The sequence below is a fragment of the Camellia sinensis genome, chromosome 9, assembly GCF_055761805.1.
Source record: "Camellia sinensis isolate YWXY chromosome 9, ASM5576180v1, whole genome shotgun sequence".
Taxonomy (NCBI): Eukaryota; Viridiplantae; Streptophyta; class Magnoliopsida; order Ericales; family Theaceae; genus Camellia; species Camellia sinensis.
In genome coordinates, this window is record NC_138969.1 from 108,850,284 (window position 1) to 108,859,906 (window position 9,623).

Genomic DNA, 9,623 nt, shown 5'->3' on the forward strand with positions numbered 1-9,623 from the left:
CTCGTTCACATAAAGCAAGGCAAGTTGATTGGCGTTGAAGGTAGTCTTAACGGGTAGAAAGTGTGCTGACTTAGTTAACCTATCCACAACAACCCAAATTGAATCCATACCCTTTGGTGTCTTCGGCAACCCAATCACAAAATCCATGGAGATGTGCTCCCATTTCCACTCAGGAATCGGCAAAGGTTGAAGAAGTCCTGCTGGTCTTTGATGTTCTGCTTTCACTTGCTGACAATGTAAACACTGGGACACGAATTCGGCTATTTCTCTCTTCATATTTGGCCACCAGAAGGTCCGCTTCACATCTTGATACATCTTGGTGTTCCCTGGATAGACAGCAAACTTAGTGCTATGAGCTTTCTGCAAAATCTTTTTCTTCAGCTCTGGGATGTCGGCCACACATAACCTTCCTTCAAACTTGAGTACTTGGTTTTCGATGGTATACCCTGATCTCGGCCTTGTGCCAATTTCCTCGGCTATTTTCTTGAGGAAGTTATCCTCCATCTGTCTTGTCTTTACTTCATTAACGATAATCGGCTCTACTGACATCACGGTTAAACACGCCAAATTTCCATCTGACTTCCTGCTCAAAGCGTCGGCTACACTGTTAGCTTTCCCGGGGTGATATTGAATTTGCATATCATAGTCCTTCAACAATTCAAGCCACCGTCTCTGTCTCAGATTCAATTCCTTCTGGGTGAATAGATACTTTAAGCTCTGATGATCTGTGAAAACCTGACAAGTAGCTCCATACAAGTAGTGACGCCAAATCTTCAAAGCAAATACTACGGCCGCCAATTCTAAGTCATGGGTAGGATAGTTTTTCTCTTGAGGTTTCAACTGACGAGACGCATAAGCTATAACCTTACCCTTTTGCATTAGTACACAACCCAAACCCTTATGCGATGCATCACTATAGACATGAAACTCTTCGTTACTTGATGGTAGTACAAGTACTGGTGCTGTGATTAACCTCGTCTTCAGTTCCTGGAAGGCTGACTCCCGATCTTTAGTCCATTCATACAGTGTTCCCTTCTTAGTCAGTTGCGTCAGTGGAGTTGCAATCCTTGAGAAGTCTTTCACAAACTTCCTGTAATAACCTGCCAAACCCAGAAAACTACGAATCTCGGACACATTAGTCGGCCTCGGCCAATTTACTACGGCTTCAACTTTGCTAGGATCTACTGCAATACCTTCTTCATTAATCACATGACCCAAAAATGAGATGGTAGAAAGCCAAAACTCACACTTGTTAAACTTCGCATACAATTTTCGTTCTCTCAAAATCTGTAAGGCAAGTCTCAAATGGTTTTCATGTTCAACATTACTCTTGGAATAGATCAATATATCATCAATGAAAACAACTACAAATTCATCTAAATATGGTTTGAAGATTCGGTTCATTAAATCCATAAATGCAGCAGGGGCATTGGTCACTCCAAAAGGCATTACTAAAAACTCGTAGTGGCCATATCTTGTTCGAAAAGCAGTCTTCTCAACATCTTCGGCTTTAACTTTAAGCTGATGGTAACCAGACCGAAGGTCGATCTTAGAAAAGACTCGTGCTCCTTGTAACTGATCAAGCAAATCATCAATTCTAGGTAACGGGTACTTGTTCTTAATGGTGACTTTATTGAGTTCTCTATAATCAATACAAAGACGGAGTGTGCCATCCTTCTTCTTAACAAATAAAACAGGTGCTCCCCATGGTGAAGTGCTCGGCCTAATAAATCCCTTATCTAACAACTCTTGCAATTGCAGTTTCAATTCTCTAAGTTCAGCGGGGGCCATTCTATAAGGTGGTTTGGAGATCGGCTGCGTTCCCGATATAATATCGACCGTAAACTCTATTTCTCTATCGGTTAAGTGGCCAGGCAATTCATCTGGAAAGACGTCGGGGAAATCACTAACAATCGGGATGTCGGCTAAGTTAACATTACCATCCTGATCACTCAGTATACTACACAAGTAACCTCGACACCCCTTCTGAATTAACTTACAAGCCTTAATGGACGAAATCAAGTATGGTGGGGGCACTACCCCTTTACCCTGGAAAATAACCTCGGCTAGGTTTGGGGGTCTCAGTGTGACACTTTTCGAAACACAATTAATAGACGCATCGTTCGCAACTAACCAGTCCATTCCCAGTATAATATCAAAATGAGCTAGGTCTAGAGGCATTAAATCTACTAGCAGTTCAACATTCTCAATGACAACAACACATGCTCTGTAAATGGATGCAACAATCATAGATCTCCCAGATGGAGTAGACACAGACAACACATAATCAAGGGGCTCTAGTTCTCTATCGATTTTCTCGGCAAACTTAGTAGATATAAACGAATGAGTAGAACCCGAGTCAATCAACACATAGGCATCTTGAGAGCAAATTAGTAACATACCTGACACCACTGCCTCAGCATTCTGAGTGTCTCCTGGTACCAATGCAAACACTCTGCCCTGTCTCATCTGTCCTTTCCCAGCATTTCCCTTCTGAACGGAACCCGAGGTATTCTCACTTTTCTTCTTGTTATCAGTCTTTGTTTTGGGGCAATCCCTCACATAATGGCCCATCTCGCCACATTCATAACAGGCTCCAGACGTTCGTCGGCAGATCCCGAAATGCTGTTTCCCACAATCCGAACACGTCGGTTTAACACTCCCTTCCTGCCTTAGGTTACCAGTACTGTCCATGTTCGTTCTCTTCTTGGTGTTCAGCTGTCCTTGGCGATTGTCATAGTTCTGCCTCTTTCGCTGGTTTTCTCCCGAGCTCTGGTATCGGTTCAAATTAGCTTCGGCGTGAATGGCTTTATCCAATACTTCGGCATAAGTCGGCATATCGAGTAAACTCACCCGGTCTTGAATCGGTCCACGAAGCCCACACTCGAACTTCCTGGCCTTCATATATTCATCGTTGGTCATGTGAGGTACAAACCTTACTAATTCAGTAAAAGCGCGGTCATATTCCGCCACTGTTTTGTTGCCTTGCGTCAGAGTATGAAACTCGGTAGCCTTGCGGTTTCGAACACTTAGGGGAAAATGTTTCTTGTAAAACAACTCTAAGAATCGGGTCCAAGTCAAATCTGGATTGCTCCCTCTAACCGTCATCCACCACCTGCGGGCGTCATCATCCAATGTGAATGCTGCCAACGTCACTTTCTGTGCGTCGGTGCTAGGGAAGATCTCGAATAACTTTTCCATTTCCAACACCCATGCTTCAGCCTTCATCGGCTCTATACCCCCGGAGAACCTTGGTGGTCTCATTTTCTTGAATTCCCTGATCAAAGCTATCGTCCCATCCCCATACAAGGCTGGTTGCGGGGGAACCTGCGGCACTGGAGGGGGTGGAGGTGGAGCTATATTTCGGCCGTTGGTCTGCTCGGCCTGAGTCGTCGTAGCACTAGCAAACTGCTGTCTGGTTTGCCTCAACTCGGGTGCCAAACCTTCAACTAATCTTTCCAATCTGTCCATTCTATCTTCGGGCTGGTCTCGGCCAAGCAGTGGTCTACCTCTCCTCATGATACTATGAGTATGCAAGGTATGACTTTAAAACAATTAAGCAAATAACCACATAGGCAAATAGCAAATGAGCATATCAAGACAATGCACACTTCACTCAAACAACAAATACCATGATGCAGCCCTAACATCTTTCTAAGGGAAATCCTATGCTCTTCAAGACTCAAAGTGTGTGAACAGCGTATACCGAGGAACTTGTGCTCTGATACCATTCTGTCACGACCCCAAACCGCCCCTAGTAGTTTGGTGCCGTGATGGCCAGTAATCCGTAATTACCGAAGGCCAACTTTTCAAAACTTAACACAATCAGAGTATGAATATAGGGGGCTCACAAATGCGGAAGCAATAAATCAAATACAAGTGGTCCATAAGAGCTGTGCGTAGATCAAAGCAATGCCAAACATTCCAATTAACTTTACAACTTAAATACAACAAGGTAAAAATACATGTTACATCTTGATCAAAAGGCTTCTCGAGCCGACATGTACAAAATACAGCTAATACAAGTCAAGAAGCATGATTTTCAAGATTTGCCGACATGCAAAGTAGGCATCGCCGACGTAATTGCAAAAGCAAGCCGACATAAGTACAAATCCAAAACAAACATCCAAAACGATCTAGGCGTCGCCGCCGCCCTGCTCATCACCTACATATATATAGAGGGGTGAGTACAAAACTCAGTGAATGGTACTAAAAATAAAGGTTTTGCATGAATATAGCCGGAGTCCTTCAAAACGAAACACATCAAACTTAGCAACGCAAGGGATGAACCGTATTCATCGATCAAATATTACAAGTACCCAAAGGTGTTTACTGACATAGGCGAAACAAGGGATGAACCGTATCCATCATCAAATATCATAACATCGGCGAAACAAGGGATGAACCGTATTCATCATCAAATATCATAACATCGGCGAAACAAGGGATGAACCGTATTCATCATCAAATATCATAACATCGGCGAAACAAGGGATGAACCGTATTCATCATCAAATATCAAAAGCTGTACGATCCGTAATCGTTTGGTCAAAAGTATTGCGAAAGTTTAGAGTCCTCCAATACAAGGGACTTGTGCACTTGGTACCGCGAAAGTTTAGAGTCCTCCAGTACAAGGGACTTGTGTTACTTAGGCCCGTAGCCCGATTTAACAAGGACCGTATCCTTTTATACTTAGTACTGCGAAAGTTTAGAGTCCTCCAGCACAAGGGACTTGTGTTACTTAGGCCCGTAGCCCGATTTAACAAGGACCGTATCCTTCCCAAAGATGGCATCAAAACAAGGAGTATACTTGGCACATCAAAACAAGGGCTATTTATTCATGCTAACAAAATACTTTTGTCAAACAAGGCAAACAAGATTTATCAAAACATGTATAACATAGCTTTATCAATAATACCACTCACCTAGTTCTTCAGGTGTAGACTCAAAGCAATTATCAAGGACCTCAAAACTCGGATCTAACGGTTCAAGCCACAAAGATCAAGCTTGGAAGACAACTCTCACTCAAGAACTCTTCTTCCTCCTTTCTAGAGCTTCTCTCTCTAAAACAAAGATTTGAGACAAGAAAATAATTTGTTTCAAGGTCTGTCGGCTGCCTTAACAAACAGCTCGGACACGTGGCATTAACGGGTTGGTTCAGCTCCAAAAAGGTGATTGATAGACAAGACAAGTCTCTGACAAATCGTATGCAGCAAGCTCGGGTAAGACACATCGGCAAAGAGGTGACATCGGCTCAAAACAAGGATCCAGCAACAGGATAGAAAAACATCGGCTAGGGAGGACGACACTTGACTAAGCTGTGCCACACCTTGGCCGGGGTGCGCCACATCTCGGCCTAGGCCATACCTGCCTGCGGACAAGGTTCAAGTGCGAAACATCTCGGCAAAGAATGCCCGAGGTGAAGATGGGGTTGAACAAGACCTCAAGATAGTTCTAAGTACAAAGGGTCAAAGGCGGACTAAGCTCAAGATGATCTCGGCTACACACACATACTAAGCAAGGAACAAAATCATGCAAGCAACTTAAGCAAATCAAGCCAAGATAAAACCTTTAAATTAACATAAGCAGCAAGACCATGCAAGAATGTATGCAAGTATGGCAAGAGTAAGGTGAGGGTCGTTACAGGCGGGGTCCTTGGGCTTGGGCCTAGGCTTGGGCTTTGGACGGACTTGGATGGGCCTAAACAATTTTTTTTAATTTTTTCACCAAAATTTTATTATTTTCCATTAAAAATAACATTGGGCATTGGGTGGACCGGGCGGGCCGAGCTTTTGGGTGGGTCTTGAGCGGGCCAATGGGGCGGGACACAAGCTGGGCCAAGCAGGTCGGGCCGGGCTTCAAAACGATAGCCCAAGCCCTGGCCCAATGCCTCGGGCTGGGCTTGGGCTCGGGCCTAAACGAGGTCGAGCCCACCTCGGACCGCGGGCAGGCTTCTGGCCACCTGCAGGCCACGGGCCAAAATTACACCCCTAAGTAAAAAGAACAACATGTGTACATGTTAGATAATTACACGAGAAGTTGTGATTGTGAATATTTAAAGGATATTATGATGGAATAGTATGTCTATTTATTTTGAGGCATTACAAGGAGCTTCATATGTTTTAAGGGTGTCATGTTGGATTTGAATGTCTATTTATTTTGGAGCTATCCACCTCGCCCACGCTTGTGAATGACATCAAGGAAAAGACACTCTGAATCTAAAGAAAATTGTCGAGCCCACAAGCCAAGTTCACAATTTGGCTCCGTGCTCGGGGGACAATTGTTGTAACCCAGAAAATTTTTTGTCTATCGTCAAGTAGATGTTTGCCGAGAGGCCATATGCCGATAATGTTCACGCTGGAAAAATTGAGAATGCCGAGAAGAGAAAAGCAAAAGCATTGTATGGGGCAAAACAAACCTCCTATCAGCAAGGAAAAAGCGGAATTGACATGATGAAAGCATAAGGAGGACAATGATGAGAAAATGAGAGATCCTATAACTAGATGGTGCATGCTTGAGAGGAAGGTAAGTGAGAAACAATCAAGAAGAATATGATACTGAATTTTAGCAAGAGTTCAAAGGACTAACTAAATCTTTGAAGGGTTTACTCTGGCACACAACCCCGCTAGAACCTCTTTTCTTTGTAGTATGCAGGAATTAGACAAGAAGTTATCCATCTTCTAATAGGGGCAAAGCAGTATTTTTCAGCACACCACAAATAACTATATATATTTACGTATAGATTATTCATGATTACAAAATCAATCAAATTTTAATCATGAATATGCATGCATCACTCATGATGCGTGTGTCCTTGTAACCAACAAAAATTAAAGTTTGGACTTCCGTCTCAATGCATTCTATGTCTTGGATTTTTCACTAATTTTTTCTTTAAAAATAACTTTTACAATTTATTTTTAAAATTATGTTTAATTTTTTTAAGATAAAAATAAAAAAGCCAGGTGATTATGATTACAAAATTAATCAAATTTTAATCATGAATAGGACTCATGATGAGTGTGTCCTTATAACCAACAAAGATCAAAGTTTGGACTTTCATCTCAATGCTCACTGTCTTCGACTTTCCAATAATTGTTTCTTTAAAAATAATATTGACAATTTATTTTGAAAATTATATTTAATTTTTTTAAGATAAAATAAAAAATAAAAAATAAAAAAAGTCATATGATTATGATTACAAAATCAATCAAATTTTAATCATGAATAATCTGCATGTAGGAACGATTACAGTTATTTTTATTTTTATTTTAAATTTTTTGATCAACACAATAAAATATTTATTAATGTACAAACAATACAAAGAAATTATATTAATAAGAATGGCGCAAGATAAAAGCATAATTTTTAAAATAGGGCAAATTATACCAATAGTCCCTCTAGTTTAAGTAAAGTGTCACTTTAATTTTCGTAATTTCAATTTGAACAATTAAGTCCCTATACTTTTAATTTTATTGCAATGTGATCCTTCATCACTTACCATTAGAATTTGGAATGAAAAATAAAACTAAAATGACCAAAGTAAAATTCAAAACAAATTATAGGGACCATCGATGTAACATATTCATTAGGGGTCCTTACAGTTTGTTTTCAATTCCACTTTGATCTTTCTAATTTTCAAAATGTTAACAACACATGATAAAGGAACCACATTACAACAAAATTGAACATGTGAGAATTAAATTATTTAAATTAAAATTATAAAGATTAAAGTGACACTTTCCCTCAAACTAGAAGGATCAGTAGCGTAATTTACCCTTAAAAATAATATGATATGCAACAAGCCAAACAAAAGATGACTTTGCTCTCGATTTTTCTCGAATGTTGATGATCAAAGATGAAGACAAGATCACATTGAGAGTAGCTTTGCCTTCTCTCTTCACAAGCTTCCCGACCCCAACTCAACCTTATTGCTAAATGTGACGTTTAACCATTAATATACATACATACATATATATATATATATAAGTCATTTATCCATCTGTATAAAATTTAATTTTGTGTTAATATTATTTTAACTCTTTTTTTCACAAATCAATTGCAAATTAGATATCAAAGTCTAATTAATCAAGTTTTAAAATATTGTATTAATAAGTGAATTGAAATATTTTTTCCAAAGTAATCATAGTGATGTATTTTTTTTAATAACTTTTTGTTCTTTTTAATAATTTGACGTAACTCAAAGGCACTATGATAAATTTTACAAGTTTAAACGTTTTTAATTTAAATTTCATATTTTCCACTTTTGTCAACTATTGTGATATCATTTTTAATAAAAGATTGTTTCAAATCATATAAAAAAACAATATACATTTAGGCCATGTTTGTTTGGGTGGATATGAACTTGGAATTGGACTAATAGTCCAATAAAATTATTAATCCGATATTTGATTTAACAATTGAAGTATAGACTAACAATCTATCCGGATATAGTATCCCACATATGATGGATTATTCAATCCCACAGAGGGGGGTGGGATATAAATTGGAGCACTAAGCCAAAATCTAGACTATTAGTCCCTTCTTCTAATTCTAACTCAATCCAAACATAGCATATGGTACACAATCCAAAGAATTCGTAGTCGTAGGACTATTAGTCATGGGAATGCTAATCCAACCTAATCCAGTTCGTTTAAACAAATATGGCCTTAGAATTTAACAATTTCTTATCCATAGGACTTTTGAAAAAGCTATTGGAAACAAACAATCTTCAAAATAAAAGAATTCTAAAGCACAAGCAAACACTTGGATTTCATAAACCAAAAAATTCTAGTAGCATATAGAAAATATTCTAAAATGAGTGTGATTTAAAAATCATGTTTTCAATTTAAAAAATAAAAAATAAAAAGAAATTTTGTTATGGAGAGTAAAGATAGAGAAACTATGATAAAAATGGGAGAGCAAGAAAAATAGCAAAGGACGAAAAGTGAACATCTATAACAAATTATTTTATTTTTTCTTTTATGTGAAAGTAAGAGAAAATTAATATTGTGTAAGATGCAGGTAAAATAAAATTTTAAAATTTAAACTACAGACTAGTCATTAATAAGGCACTGACTGAAGGGTGTTATTGGGCCCGTGGGATCCACTATGGGTCCCGTTTCGATAATCCGAACTGTTCAATGTATAAAACTTGTCGAGTACTATATGCCTGCAAAAAATCACGTCAACTGGATATCAATAGCTATCTCATTAGATCGGTTTTCTGTCAACCGTTTATTTTTTCACCATCCATTTTTTTTTTTTTTATAAACAAAACTGATTTGATCACGTAGCTATCGATATCTGATCAACGTGATGTTTTATAGCCATATGGTACTCGACGAGTTATACACATTGAACGGTTTGAATTATTGAAATGAGACCCTTGGTGGGATCCATGAGCCCAATAACACCCTCCAGTCACTGGAAGGAAGCCAGGCCCATTAACAATTATTATTTTATGAGTTAATTATCAAATAGTTACAGAATTATGGTGAGATTTTAAGAACTGATGACGGATAATATAAATGCACAAAAGTTCACCTGACATATTGAATAATGAAGGCTTTAAGACATTAATTAAGGTGTTGCAATTATATTTGTAACGCCCCACAATAATAGTG